This window comes from Hibiscus syriacus, unplaced genomic scaffold (assembly GCF_006381635.1).
Source record: "Hibiscus syriacus cultivar Baekdansim isolate YM2019G1 unplaced genomic scaffold, ASM638163v2 tig00110503_pilon, whole genome shotgun sequence".
NCBI lineage: Eukaryota > Viridiplantae > Streptophyta > Magnoliopsida > Malvales > Malvaceae > Hibiscus > Hibiscus syriacus.
Window position 1 is genome coordinate 4,723,724 of NW_024062764.1, and position 9,771 is coordinate 4,733,494.

Here is a 9,771-nt window from a genome sequence, read left to right on the forward strand (position 1 = left end):
AGATTGCATCATCTGTTTCTAATACATGTTTAAAGCATATGGCCTTTAACCTCTTTTCTTCGATGAGATTTAGATTATCAAATCGAGCTTGAATCCACTCAGCTTCATTCACCTTTATCTCCTTCATGATTCGAAATGATAGAATTTCAACTTCAACATGTACGACTGCTTCCATTTCATAGGCCAAAGAGAAAGACGTTGCCCCGTTGATGCATGCACAGTAGTTCGGTACCCATATAGGAAACAGAGTAATTTCTCATGCCAGTCTCTGTAAGTTTCAGTGGTTTTTGTGATAATCTTCTTGATATTCTTATTTACAGCTTTTAGTGCCCCATTCATCATTAGATAGTAGGTTACCTAATTAGCATACTTTATATTGAACTATACATAGAATTCATCCATCATTTTATTGTTCAAATTGGTGGCGTTATTTGCCATATCGGTCGATTATCTCTTTCTTTATGAACTTCAAAATTGTATATCTGGTGATGTTGGAATAGAAAACAACCTTTACCCACTTAGTGAAATAGTTAATTTTCATTAGGATGAAGAGATGCCCATTTGAGGCTTTTGATGTGAGTGCCCCAATGACTTCAATACCACACATGGAGAATGGTCATGGCACGGTCATGACATGCAGAGGTTGAGGCAGTGCATGAATCTTATCTATATATATTTGGCATATGTGGCATCTTTTTACATACTCAAAATAATATGTTTGCATCGTGACCCAATAGTACTAATATCTCATAGTTTTTCTGGCCATAGACAGACTATTCAAATGCGTTTCACATATCTCATCATGCACTTCTTCTAGAATACTTCTTGCTTCTTTGAAGTCCACAAATCTCAACAGGACTTGATCACTACCTTTTCTGTATAGAAACTATTCGTCAAGAACATAATCGGCTGACATTCTTCTAAGTATTTTTATCTATCTCTGGTCCATTATAGGATAGGTTTGATACTTGATATATTGCATAATATCATAGTACCATGGGTGACCATCTACCTCTTCTTTTATGCTATAACAATGTACTGGGGTTTAATACACTTGCACTCTGATTGGCATAATATCAGCTTTTTATTTTCTTTCAACATTGCAGCCAGTGTTGCCAAGGCATCGGCCATTTGATTATCTTCACAGGGGAGATAAGTAAAAGTAATCTCCTCAAAATTCTTTATTAGTTCAGGGACCAAATTTTGGTATTCAACTAATTTTGGATCCTGTCTCCCATTCCCCTCGTAGTTGATATACCACTAAAAAGGAGTCTCCATACACCTTGAGAACTTTGATTTTTCTCTCCAAAGTTGCTCTCAACCCCATGATGCACGCTTCATACTCTGCCATATTATTGGTTCAAAATAATTCCAATATACTTGTAAAAGGGTATTAGATCTCTTCTCGTGAGATTAACACTGCCACAATTCCTCGTCCTAAGGCATTAGAGGCTCCATCAAAATAAAGCATCCAATCGTTTGAAACACTTTCTTCTTCATCTGAGATGCACATCAAATCTTCATATGGGAAATTAAAGTTCAGAGACTCACAATCTTCTTAGGCACGAATTACGAGAAAGTTTGTTATGACACTTCTTTTATTGTTTTTTTGTTAACATACACGATGCCAAATTTATATTAACAACATCTGTCATCTTGTTATTCTACCACTTAAAGCTTGTGAATCCATCAAGAACTTCATAGGATTGAGTCTAGATATCAACCACATTGTGTGGTATAGGATATATTGCATGACCCTCTTGGTAACCCATACAAAAGCACAACACAACTTCTGAATTGATGGGTGTCAGATTTCAGAATCAGTGAACTTCTTGCTTAGATAATAAATGACTCTCTTCTTTTTTTCAGACTTATCAAGTTGCCCCAATACATATCCCATTGAGTTATCAAAGACTGTCAGGTGGATAATTAATGGTCTATCGAGAACCGATGCCACTAGAATTAGAGCGTTAGACAAATATTTCTTAATAACTTCTAAATTTTCTTGGCACTCATCATTCCATACTTCGGGGTTGTTCTTTTGATATAGTCTGAAAACTTGATCACATTTATCAGTTAACTGAGAAATGAACTGGGATATATAATTTAGTCTCCCTAGGAACCCTTAAAATTATTTTTGTGTACGAGGTGGTGGGAGTTCTTGAATTGCCTTCACCTTATCTGAATCTATCTCGATTCTCCTTTTACTAACCACAAAACCTAAACACTTTCCTTATATTAGCCCAAAAGTGCACTTAGCCAGGTTAAGCTTCAACTGATACTTCCTCAAGCATTAAAAAAGTCTTCTTAGATTCAGAACATGCTCATTCTCAGTTCGGGATTTGGAAATCATGTCATTCACATAGACTTCAATTTCCTTATGCATCATATCATGGAATAAGGTCACCATTGTTTTTTTATAAGTTTCCCCAACATTTTTCAATCCAAATGGCATTACTTTATAGAAGAATGTTCCCTATATGGTCATAAATGCCGTCTTCTCTATGTCTTTAGGGCTCATTCTTATTTGGTTATACGCCGAGAAACTATCAATGAAGGAAAACCATGAATGTTCTACAGTGTTATCCACTAACGTGTCTATGTGAGGCAGGGCAAAATTTTCCTTCAGACTAGTTTTTTGAGATATTTATAATCCACACACTTGCGAACTTTCTCATCCTTCTTCAGTATGGGGACTATGTTGGCCACCCATTCAGGGTACTTGGCTACTTATAGAAACCCTGTATCGATATATTTTCTTACTTCCTCTCTGATCTTTAGTAACATTTCTAGCCTAGTTTTCCTGATTTTCTATTGGACTAGCTTACACTAAGGCCTAATCGGTAGCTTATGCACCTCTATATTTGTGCTCAACCCAGGCATATCTTAGTATGACCATGTAAAGATGTCCCTGAACTTTTAGAGCAAACCTATCAACTATTGTCTTATTCCTACAGACAAAGTAGTATCAATCTTTATATCTCTTATTTCTTCTTGAGTCCCCAAATTCACAATCTCAATTTCTTCTTTGTGGGGTAAAATATTTTTATCTTCATTTTCCACCAGCCTTAGTAATTCATTAAGAACATTACATTCCACATCGTCCTTGTACTCATTGACTTTTTTCGAACACATATTCTGCTCGAACTTTACCTCATGATTGAATTTAAGAACATTCATGCTATTGAAATTGTGACATCTGCACAAAAAAATGATTCGAATATATATTGGGATAGAGACCAAGGTTTATGAAATGAATGTAAAGAATGAAGAATAAAGAATATGGTGCAAAAAATACAAAGAATATAAAGAATTCTTGTCATTTGAGAAATTAAAAAAATCTTTCATTAAGGATTTAGTAGTCTTAACATAGTTGCCCTTTACAAAAGGTCCCTTAATGCTCTCAAGAAGGAGCATAAGGTTGGTTCTAAGTATTACTCTGAATTAGTTTTAAAAACTACAGGGAGATCCTCTGCAATCCAATTATTGAGTTTTTAACTAGGGAAGCGAGGATGAATTCCAACAAAAAATTTTAGGTTTGTTACCCCCAACGATCATGATGATGAACAGTCCCTTCATAGCCTCATTAAATATCTCTTGGTCCTTTACTTGCTCACCTTCTCTGGCACTGATCAATTGTTGCTCTACATATTCCACTCCTCCATATTTGAAAGTGTCGTTCAAGTGGGGGATAAACACACAATTTATCGGGGTATCATCCCCTTTTAGATGAGCTCTTCTAGCTTCACTTCTCTTCTTTATCTCTTTGTTTCGTTGCTAGAAATTGGGTTTGAACCCTATTCCAAATTAGTCCCTCTTCATCTTGATATATATGGAGCATAAGTTTTCCTGTAGACGCTTACCAAAACCCTTTCCAGTCTTTGGCCCTCTGTCTAGAGTTTTCCTTACCCTCATCTTGGTGCAGTTGGATAGCCTAGAGCATGGCATTTTACTTGCCTCAGCAATGTAAGTCGTGTTGATAAATTCCAACACCTTAAAAGAACACTCCAATGTATCATAATTGGTTTCAATGTATGGGGCATCTGTTGTTACAGAAGCAATGATCTTTTCTTCAGCCCCCAAGCTGACTAGTTTTCCATCAATAATGAACTTCACCTTATGGTGCATAGATGAATGGACTGCTCCTGTAGAATGGATCCATGGTCTCCCACGCAAGTAGTTGTAGGTCAGATGGATGTCCATTACAAAAAAAAAAATCAATGTTGTAAACCGTTGTCCAATAAGTAAGGGTACATTTATTTTTCCCATCACATCTTTTTGTATTCCATCAAATACTCTGACGACATTATGGTAGTCTTTCATGTGCGATCTTTCTATGGGCAATCTTTGTAGACTGGTTAGAGGCATTACCTTTTAATGTATACTCATTGCCTATCAGACCCCTGGTAGGACATGGCCATGGCAGTGAGTGGTGATATTCAAAGCTTTAAAAAACCTCATTCCACCTTCAGGGATCTCATCATCAGTGAATGTGATGTAACTATCAGCAGCTATATATCCCACTATTTGATCAAGTTTGCTTATGGATACATCTTCAAGGAAAAATTTTTGGTTCAACACTTTTAGTAAAACATTAAGATATACGTCTGAGTTCATCAATAGATCCAGTATTGAGATTTTTGCTTATTGTTTGTTAAGCTGCTCTGCCACGCTATATTCATTGTGCTTTAAGAACCTCAAGAATTCTTTAGCTTGGGTCTCAGTTACTTGCTCATTAATTATCGATGGAGGTTCATCGTTACAAATCTTCGATATTGTAATTACATTGGCTTTGGTTTTCGTCTTGTATGTCTCTTTTGAAGTCTTAGGGAAATAACATCCGTAACACCCATATTCTATATACGGTTAAATATATGAATACAAATGTCACATTACATAAAATACAGTATACTCGTTTTGAAAATCCTTTAAAAATTTGTTGCAAACTTAATTTCACATAATTAACATCATAAATACATTTTCATTAAAACATAATACAAAATATTTTTGTTATGTATGATTACATGCTAAACAGGTCCAAAACATGTTATTAAAGTTCTAATGTTACTGGCGAGTCAACCTTAGTTGATGATGTCTGCTGCTATAGCTTCACTCCTTACTAGATGATTTTCTATTGTTACCTACACATGAAAATACACATGGTAAGTATATCTTAGTGAATCATGATATAATAAATACCCTTTGGTGTTCAAACATATTTTATTTCCCATTTATCAAAACCATTTGCCATGATTCTTCCTTTTCGTTTGTAACTTCCATTTATGAGAGTAATACATCATTATGTATTTTTTACTATAACATCTTTTTTCACTAGTAGAAAAAACCCCTTTAATGAAACGCATTGCACGTCATCTATGGGTGCGGATGACACACATTTTCCTGTCGTTGAATCCACCGACATGAATTTAAGATGACGCGCAATTGTGCGTCATAAATTTATGACACGCATTTATGACACGCATTTATGACACGCATTTATGACTTACATTGCGTGCCTTTGAAGCACACGTCATTAAAAAAGATGACACACATTCTTGTGTCGTGAATGTATTTCGTAAATTATATATATATATATATATATATATATATATATATATATATATATATATATATATGTAGATTGAAAATAATCAAACTAAATCACATTTAATGCCTCATAATACTAAATATATATATCATATTATATATACGCAATCCATTTCCATACAATATATTCACATTAAGTTATCAAAAATATTTTAATCATATGTCAATACAAAATATCACGGCATAATATAGTTCTACTAATATGCCCTCGCCATCCGGGTGTGTACACAAGAAATAATTGAAAATAATTGAAAATAATTGTAACAGTTAAAACTAGTTGCAATATATAGAACAAACATATTCCTAATATGCACATTAAACTTCCGAAAACACCTTCCTTGGTCCAGTATATTTATGCACAAACATGTACTCATGTTTCAACAAACCAAGTGACAACTTACTTTTTGAAACTCTATCAGATTTTTCAGCAACTTTGTATTCTCAATTCTAATGGAGTTGAGGCTTCCTGATTCTAGTTGTGTTTCATCAACCATCAAGTTTGAGTTCGCAGGTAGCTGAAGAACTCCATGAATCAATCTGCAATACAACGTGAAGTTATTTAGAAAAGAAAAAACTGAAGGTTCCAAGCTGCTTTCTTAATGCTTGCAGACATTAACTTCCCCTAGCTGTAGGGATACGATTAACGATACATGTTTGTTTGATCATCCTTTTTTGGGGCAAGAGAGGCAGTGTTTAGATATTCCAGTGGAGAATCATATATCTGCAATAAAAAATGGAAAATAATCAGCCTTGGTTGAAAAGATAAGAACAAAGGGATTAAGAATCATATATCTCAAGAAGCAATAATCTGATACAAATACACCATGTATATGCAAGAATAATCAACTAGAAATAAGACAAACAGATCTAGTAAATGTCTTTATAAAAATAAGCAGGAGATTCTCAAATCATTCAAAAGAATTGTAAATTTTTCATATACAAATATAAGAATTGATCTCAGTTCCACTTCCATGAACAAGAAACTACACCTTGTAACCACACCAGTTCTATTAACAACAATTGTTTTGAAAAATGATGGGGAGAAAAATGTAGGCAGTTTGTAGATTTCTTTGGTCACTAGTTTGAATTCTAAAACATATAGAAAGTAGAAAATGAATATACTACGAGTTCTAGAAATATGTGTTAAAACACATGCATTTATCTTACCAAGCAGCTGTAACCCATCTGGATGTCCATAGAAGAATTGACTGATTCGAAACATGCATTGTTCTTTTAGATCATTTGGAGGCGGACGACCATTTTTGAAGTAAAACTGGAGGTGCTCTCAAGTACAAACGTAACAAGTTATAGCTGATTTCGGAATAGAAAGGAAAATAAAGCATATAAAACACAACCAAGAAACCAAGAAAAGAAAAATATAACATCAAATAAACAAGATCCAAACCTGAGGTATGAACTCTTTCACAGGCTCACTAACTACTTTCAGTGGAGAACCTAAGTTTGAAGGACCAGCCCTTTGTTTTGTTACTCAAATACACTTCTTGGTGAAAGGGGAGGAGCACTGCCAGCAGGAAATAAGGAAGGTAGAGTATTGCTTATTGTTGTACTTCCAGAGGAAACATTACCAGGAATAGCCAAGGGAATACATGCCTTAGCATCATTAACCAATTATGTCACCTTGCAAAGTAAAAAATTAAACAAAAATCAACTCCTCTCCTAGGCTCAAAGGACATTTTAATAAATCACATGAATTCAAATATTTTGCTTCAAAAACATGGTAAACATTCCATATATAAATACAAAAGAGACTACTGGCTTTCTCTCATTCAAGAATATACAAAAAACTATTCTAGAATATTGTTACAACTGTTAAACCTCCAACAATCGTCGGTCAAATATTCCTTTCACATCAAGGTAATCCACTAAATTTACCTAATCCTCCAATCCATTTGAAAATTAGAATTTGAAAATTTGGACTTGGATTTCGTTTGCTATGTAAATGATAAAAATCAAATTCATATACCGTGGATAGACAATTAAGAGTCAATATAATATATGGATGAAAAGTATAAAAATATGGATTGATTAAATCCAAAAATAAATTAGTAATTCCAAAGTCATTACTATATAGACGTCTAACAAATCCATAGATTTGAGAAATAATCATCAATGTTACATATCCAAGTATTTGTATTACTCAATTTACAATATCTTTGAGACCCAAATTCTAAAATCAAGTTCCCAAAAGCTACCTAAATTTAGTCTTTATATATGGTTCACATAAATATCTACAATGAACTAAATAAACCATGAAGAATCAAAATAATGTGTCATCAAATAGTTTCATCATCATACGCTTAAATTAAGTTTCTTTTTTCTTCAGAAATGATCTACCACCAAATAATCGAGTAAAGAACTGACTAGAAAAATGCAAAGGAAATAACGATAAAGTATTTTCCCACTTGCATGTTCGTTGTATACTTATCAAGAATCTCATCTACCAAATAAGAGGGGGGATCTAGTATACTCTGCATTTTCATGGGCAGTAAGTCATTTTCAATGCTCAAATTCACATTTTTCTTGGTCACACACAGGGCATCGAACAAGTTGTAAATCTAGAGAAAAAAATCAAGACGAGCTTAGTTGGAAATGATCACAACTTACATACAGAACATGCTTCCATCTTACGATAGCTAAAATGCGAGGCAAAATTTTATAGGATTTGAACTGTACCAGCTATCCAGATTCCGGTCTTGATATTCCTTAGTATACATGAGCCGCTAGATTGTAACATATCATCTATGTTTCCTTGTTTTGGGATTTTCACAGGTGGATTCACCATCCTTTCACAAAGAAATGCTACTTCTGAATCGAACGAAAATGCCCCAATCCGCATCCAATCTGAAAAAACATACAGTCACTAGCAAATTGTCCTTAAACTAAATCAGTAACTGATGATCTCATTATAAATTAACGATCAATTCAAATGCATACAACAAATTGTTCACCCTAGCTTTAACTTCTTACTATTAACAAAGCAATGGGTTGTTGAAGACTTTGTTTAACATTTGTGTAAGACTCGGATGCAGATATATATATTAGTGTCCGAACCCGAATTCGAGTAACATAGATAACTAACCAATATGTTTCTCCTGCTACCGGAAAATGTAGGAGGGACTTCCATCTACAAAACCCATTGGAATTTCAATATCAAACAGTTAAGGCGCAGACGTTAAAGTTATCTTAAGGGATTTGATATTTACCAACAACTGAACCATAGAGTTTTGACCAACTGAATGCTACGTGACCAGGATCAGGAACCTGAAGCTCCCTCAAGCATTTGAACTTCCATATACATTCTTGCATGATAACATTGTTGAACCATTTATTTGTAGCTCCCAGCATCACCAGCGATCGTCCATCTAAAAACCTTGCTATGTATGTCCACAGATCCTGCTCATACCTTTTTTAGCATATATGAATAAGAGATGGTTAATTTAACCAGCTCCATATGGTATAAATTTAACAAATAATAAATGTTTGCTTGCTGAGAAAACAAAAGCTTTGAAATCCGATAGTTCAATCTACTCTAAACTTAAAATCACCGTCACTTTCGAGACAATGCCCAGTACCTCATCCACACAAAATGAAGCCACCGCTTCATTATCTAGACTTTACCTCGACTTGCGCCTCCTCATAATCTTCTTTTTTCTTTTTAAATCGAAACTAGTGCTGACACTTCTTTTTACAATCACGTTCGAACCTTTGATAACTTTTGAAGGACAAAACTTATCTAGAGAAATGAGAAAAACCTGGTTGGTCTGCTGGTAATGCGCCATTTCCACCGTACGAGAAATTGATGCAGGGTCCTCGACCACTACACCATTAAGAACCTGAAGCCTACCACTAGCATTGATAAGCTGGAGATTAGGACCAACAAAATTTAGAATCGGTGCATCTTGCATAATATCTTCGACAACTTCCCTCCTTTCCACCTCATAATCCACTAACCCCATATTAGCTGTCTCCATTACACAAACAATTGAAAAGCCTAGATCTCCATGGAAATAGGGAAACCGAGCTTGGAGATTTTTCTTTCTTTTTTCTTTTTTCCCGTTAGCAAGCGAGTGATTTGTGAAGAAATAAAGTGGTTTACAATTGAATGGTGGAATAGAGAACGAGGAATACCTGTGGAAACCCTTG

At 34.6% G+C, this 9,771-nt stretch overlaps 1 long non-coding RNA gene across 1 annotated transcript; it reads right to left on the reverse strand.

Annotated features, from left to right (window-relative positions):
- Positions 1-6,680: 6,680 nt before the first annotated feature.
- LOC120129746 lies at positions 6,681-7,095 on the reverse strand. The gene is made up of 3 exons (XR_005516780.1): positions 7,013-7,095; positions 6,775-6,880; positions 6,681-6,696 (listed from the first exon to the last, which is right to left on the reverse strand). It is a non-coding gene; the product is annotated as an uncharacterized LOC120129746 (long non-coding RNA).
- Between the last annotated feature and the right edge of the window lie 2,676 nt (positions 7,096-9,771).